This window comes from Lolium perenne, chromosome 6 (genome assembly GCF_019359855.2).
Source record: "Lolium perenne isolate Kyuss_39 chromosome 6, Kyuss_2.0, whole genome shotgun sequence".
Classification (NCBI taxonomy): Eukaryota; Viridiplantae; Streptophyta; class Magnoliopsida; order Poales; family Poaceae; genus Lolium; species Lolium perenne.
Genome location: NC_067249.2, coordinates 74384094 through 74390194, shown reverse-complemented (window position 1 = coordinate 74390194; position 6101 = coordinate 74384094). Strand labels below are relative to the sequence as shown.

At 42.7% G+C, this 6101-nt stretch overlaps 1 long non-coding RNA gene across 1 annotated transcript; it reads right to left on the bottom strand.

Annotated features, from left to right (window-relative positions):
* Nucleotides 1-3003: 3003 nt before the first annotated feature.
* Nucleotides 3004-3737, bottom strand: LOC127309590 (uncharacterized). Its single transcript, XR_007857230.2, has 3 exons — nt 3590-3737; nt 3379-3479; nt 3004-3214 (listed from the first exon to the last, which is right to left on the bottom strand). It is a non-coding gene; the product is annotated as an uncharacterized lncRNA (long non-coding RNA).
* Between the last annotated feature and the right edge of the window lie 2364 nt (nt 3738-6101).

Here is a 6101-nt window from a genome sequence, read left to right as displayed (position 1 = left end):
TCGGCAGCAGAAGCCTCGGAAGCAAAAGGGTCGGCAGTTGATGGCACAGAAGGCTTAGGAGATAGCAAGACGCTGGCAACCACTGCCCAAACCCCTGATGAAACCAGCAACGCTGCAGCAACTACTAACGCGGTGAAGCAGCCAGAAGAAGAGAAGAACCCCTTCCTTGCTTAAGCAATTTATCAGCCTTTATTTTCTTTTATTTTTTTAACAGGGCCTTCCTTTTTTCGCCCTCTAGCCTCGTGCTTACCTTATTAATGAAAACTTAAGCTTCAATTCTTTGTTAAGCATTGCAGTAACTACAAACTTCTAAGCCCCATCACTATGCAAACATAGTACGAGGCAGAAGATCGTGCTCCAAACAAGCCTCTACGAGTGCTAAAAGACATTTACCATTCACTCTGCTATAGATGCCCTTACGAGTGCCGTAAATAGCAAGAGTTCGGAAATACATATAAACACAACCCACGTTCGATATTTCATCTATGTAAATATCAAAGAACAACGGGCTCATCGGCAGAACCACTACACCCGAAATATTCGGGAGTGCCTGTCGAAACATACATCGGTTGAAAGCAAAGTTGCGCATACAACAGGTTTAGCAAAACCTGCAACACGAGCTGGTCACTCAAATGATTTGCTAACCAACCAATATACATACATTTAAACGAGCAACTCAGATTCGCTCAGTCAAAACTTGCCAACGGCAATAATATGGTAAAAGTACATATGCATGTATCTACCGAATGAAAAGGCATCATTACATAATCCAAACACTTGGATGAAGTAGCCAAATTATCTATTTACAAAGCAAACATTAAATCCCTAAAATTACCCTTGCGGAGTTCCTCTTTCTTTAGGTACCCTTGAATCCTCCTCAAGTCTGTCAACAATTATATTGGCAGGCAACAATACCTTCGGATACAGTGCCTCCAAGTCTCCAGTTGCGTTGGCAATCGACAGCAAACCTGTCGAGGGATAACGGGCAAGTACAAGGGCAAGTGTAAACCTGGCCCCTGCAAAAACTTGCGCGTGCACCAAGTCTCGGATCTTCTTGGCATTACCAAACTCAGACATCAAAGCAAGGAGCGTTGGGGGAACTGCGTTCAAAGGGAACATCGTTTTCCAAACCACCCTCATAGCCTTGTAGCACTTGTCAAAAAAGTGGTGGACCTGCTGAACCCCGATCATGAAATTGCGCGACAGCAGAAGCCTTCGAGTGCTCCCGCCAGAAAATCTCTTCGGCTGATGATAGCTGGGTTAATGCACGCACATGCTCGTGAATCCGTTTGTTTTCTTCCGCACGGTTCAGAGCTATGACTGGCAAAGGAATAAATAAAGGATCAGATAAGGCATTATCGACAAAAGGGCGCAGGGATCAAGGAACTTATAGTTCAAACTCTTGGTAGCTTTATGCAGCTCAGTAAGAGCGTACCGCTCCACGTCGGCTGCAATTTCACTCTTCTTATTGACAATAGCAGCTAAGGCGTAAGTGCTGCGCAGATCCTTTTCTATTTGGGTGATCCGATCCTTCATCCGCTGGATCCGATCACCTTCGGGAAGAACGCCCGAAGATTCGTCGACAAACGAGGGCACCGGGAAAACCTGCACGAAACAGCGTTAAAAAGGATGACGGATATGGTCAAATTGAGCATCCAACGTAACTCCCATCGGGAGAAGTACAAGTAATTCCTATCAAAAGAAGTACAAGTGAAGATATTATGACAAAGGTGTGCTGGCAACATTGCCAGCACAGTGTTCATTACAAACATAAGTTCTTGCAACAGAATAATGTTTGACACTAGCCCGAGGATAAAATTGTTACAACAATCAAGGAGCCTGGGTCTGAGTCGATAAGCTGGGACCAGCCGATGTCTTTCCTGACGAAACTAGTTCAAGGAGCTGGCGAGCACAAGTACGGGCAGACACTGTAAAGGCGCTTAAGTCAACAAATCGCCCATCTTTTTCTTTCGGCAGCTCCTTAGTCATTTCTTCGATGTCAGCCTTAAAGCCGTAACCCATCATAAGTTGGAAGGCAAGGAGGGCACCATAGGTACGCGAGGTACGCTTGAATACCTCAATAACTTCCTTGGTGTCAACCGCGAAGGCATCAATCAGCTGCCCCAAAGTCTTCTCCTGCTTGATCTTGGGGAAAATCATCGAATGCATCCGCGCCGGGGCACCCTTTCCCTTGTTAAGAAGATCCCGGGTAAGCTGGTGGGAGGCGAGAGCCATCGACACACCATTTGCCGGGGAGTTATTCGGAACTTTGTCCAAGACAGTAGCAGGGATACTGGCGGCTTCTGCAAGAAATCAAATTGGAGAAAACCGTTGATGAAGAAATGGATTCATAAGAGTAATAATCGACAGAGATGTGTGAAAGAGCTTACCGAGTAGAGCCAAAGCAGATTTTCGAAGGAGTTCATCCTTTTCAGCTGCCCGAGCTTCTTCCCACTAACAAGGAAAATATATTTTTTGACAAATCACTTTCGTCATGTATAAGCCAAAATTCGTCAACGATTACATTGGGGTGACGAATTTTGATCGCCAAGGGGCTCGTCACAGAAGCTCCTTCATAAAATATCGGGGGTGACGGTATGCTCATTTTCGTCAACGTCAAACGTTTGATTGTGACGACTTAGAAATCCGTCAACGTTTAGTGTTAATCGTTGACAGACAGATTTGTCACTAAAAATTGGGAATTTCGTCAATATCAAAATGCTAGGAAGAATCTGATTGGTCCAAAAAATCTGACATGGCCTTACATGTGGGTCCCATCATGCTGATGTGGCTGCTGACAACATGGGTCTGACATCACTTAAGTGGATGCTGGCATGTGGGTCCAAATGGTAGTGACGTGGCATTATGTCATGTTGGAGACCCACACGGTGCGAGATTGCATTTTATTCATGACGTTATTTTGGTATTTTTGGATTTGTTTTCAACCAACTAGATGTTTTGACGCAATGAAAATCTAGAAATATATGAAGTCAAATGTGCAACATATAACCGATAGATATTCACAAAAAAAATTTACAAACACATAGAGTTACAGCCTGAGACTACATCAGGTCCCCAAAACTTATGAACGCTTGACATCATACTAGTATTTCAAGCATCTAAGCATCTAACAACAAAATATCAGCTTGCTTGCATGCAGCCATGATCCTCTCAACAAATTCCTCTTGACAGCAACCTTACATTCAGCTAGTACCTGCACACGTATTCATTACCAGATTAGATAATGCACAAGAATAAACAGATTATATCTCTCTTCTTTTATTTCCAGAAAGAAAGAAAATAATGAGTCTTGCTGGCATTTGCTATGTTGACAAGAATAAACTGAACATATGTGGCGTAGATACTGCAATTTAGTACCTGGTGAGATTTTGAAATGAATACCCATAGTCTTCTCCAATGTGCAGCCAATCCGGCGAAATCTTATAAACTCACCCCAATCATGATGGGCTATTCTGCAACTAAAAAATTATCGTCATTAGACTGTCACACAATTGTATTAGACCAGAGGAAATAGAAGTGTACTATAATTAAAGGGGCTACAAAACACAAGTGGGTCGGTGGCACTTACTTTTACTTCCATGACAGACCAAGCATAGACAAAGGAAAGGGAAGTGTGAGTGTTTCCAAGTCTGCCTTTCAAACTGTTGTCGAGCTATGACAATTGGATTCAGAAGGACCTGATCAACATATGCAGAGGATCAGTTCTTTTTGCTTTTTTCATAAAATCACAGCACAACAGATGGATTGATACAAAAATGAAAAAACAAAAGAAATAGTTGTCTGTTGGTAACCTCACTTCCAAATAAGCACAACCATGTAGTTTTGGGGTTTCACAATAGTAAACCTGAAAAAAAATACGTGTAACATGAGTTCCACATATATCTCATCTTAAGACTGTAACTCATCCAACATGAGTTGCACAAACCTGTACGTGCTACTGCATTTCAGCATGTCTGGATCAACTGAGTCATAACAACAGTACATGATTAAGGGTAACAGCTAATAGTACTTACATTTTGCAATCTTCGCTAACCAGCGGATGAGTTAACTACCAAGACGCGCTTGCGGATGGCCCAAGGACCTGAAAAAAGAGGTTAAGGACGTGAGGCTGCTGCTGCCACAGCTGAGTATCTCCTGATGACATAACTAAGCCCACCGTCCATGGCAGCGACCGAATCAATGGGAAATTTGTGAACACAAACCGGAGAGGGAGGAAGACAGCACGTACCAGGTCGACGGTGGTCGGGGCAGAGGAAGCCGCCGTGCTTGTGGCTGGGAACAGCGAGTTTGGGCGGCCTGCAGGATTGAGGGGACGCGGAAGGAGGCCACCCTGTGCGGCTTCCGTCCGACATGGTCGCCGACGAGGCCGGCGCTGGCTGCCCCTCGAGCTCCACACGCCTAAAAAAGTAGATCAAACGGTGAGTGGTGAGGAGGCTGCCGTACCTTGCACGTCCCGCGAGATGGGGTCGGACGAACGCACCTCGGCCGCCGCAATCCGTCGGTGGCGGCGTGCGTGACGAAGGCCTTCCATGGCGTTCGTGCCCTGGTGGCCGGCGTGCAGCGCCCTCCCAGCAGCACGGTGCCGAGGGAGAAGGGATCCGTCGACGGAGCGACGGCTTGATCTGGATCGTGGCGGTGAGGTCTGCATCGCGCAAGGAGAGAGAGGAGGAGGGAGGTGGGTGGAGCGTGGACGGCGGCGCAGAAGGATCGTGGGTGCGGTTGGCTTTAGGGTTTAGGTGCGGCGCTGCGTCTATGTGTACGGACGGATGGGACGCAGTACTGTTAGGCGGACGTTCATATGGCGTATTTGGGGGGGCAATCCGTGGGAGGCAAATCATTGCGTTCTGATTGGCCCGACACAATGACGCTGGATCAAGGATTTAACAAATAATTTGAAAATTCAGTTTGGAAAAATTGTTTTCTATGCCAAGACACAAATATGTGTCAAATATGAGCACTTTATTACAAACTATGACACGGGAATGACCATACGTTAATCATTTGGTTTCAAACCTATAGATGATTATAGGTGATAGTCATTTTTGTGAATGATATTTTTGAAACATTGTCAAAATTTAAGTTTATCATTTATACTAGCAACTAGTACACATAAAAGGATCACATGCCAAGGGATTTCTTTTTTGAGTTAGTTTTCACTTTATTTGATTTTTTTAAACATGGTCAAAATGGTTACGATGGCTATTCATTGAAAAGGGACGATTTTTTCAAAACTATCAATGGTTCTGTGATATAATCAATACTTATGTACCTTAAAGTGATTTTTGGAAAAAATTTAAAGCAAACCATCACACACTTGTAGTTCAATTTTGAATTACTTTCATAAAATCGACATAAAGTCATTTATATAGGCGAAATTAGATAGAAAGAGAGAAAAATCCTAGGAACGATCCTTAAAATATGGACTACTTTGCTTGAAAATTGTACTGGTGCCATTTTGCACCATTTTTTGTACTTGCTTCACAAAAGAGTCATTTTTGGCACTTAGAAAATGAAAAAAATGAAATTTCTATAAATAATATGAAAATTCACTTTGGCAACATTGTTTCTCATGTCAAGATACACCTATGTGCCAAATATGGGCACTTTATCACAAACTATGCCACAAGAATGGCCATACCTTGGTCATTTGGATTAAAACCTATAGATGTTTATACATGATATTCCTTCTTGTGAATAATATTTTTGAAAGGTTTGTCAAAACTGATGTTTATCATTTATCCTAGCTTCTACTACACATAAAGGGACCCCATGCCAAAGGATTTATTTTTTTGAGTTTGTTTTCACATTATTTTATTTTTTTGAAAGCATGGTCAAAATGGTTAGGATAACTATTCATTGAAAAGGGTCGATTTTTACAAAACTATCAATGGTTCTGTGATATAATCACTACTTGCGTATCTTAAAATTATTTTTTCAAAAAATTAAGAGAAACCATCACACGCTTGTAGTTCAAATTTGAATTAATTTTAAAAAATTGACATAAAGTCATTTAAATAAGCGAAATTAGGTAGAAAGAGAGAAAAATCCTAATAATTCGGGATGATCCTTCAAATATGGAC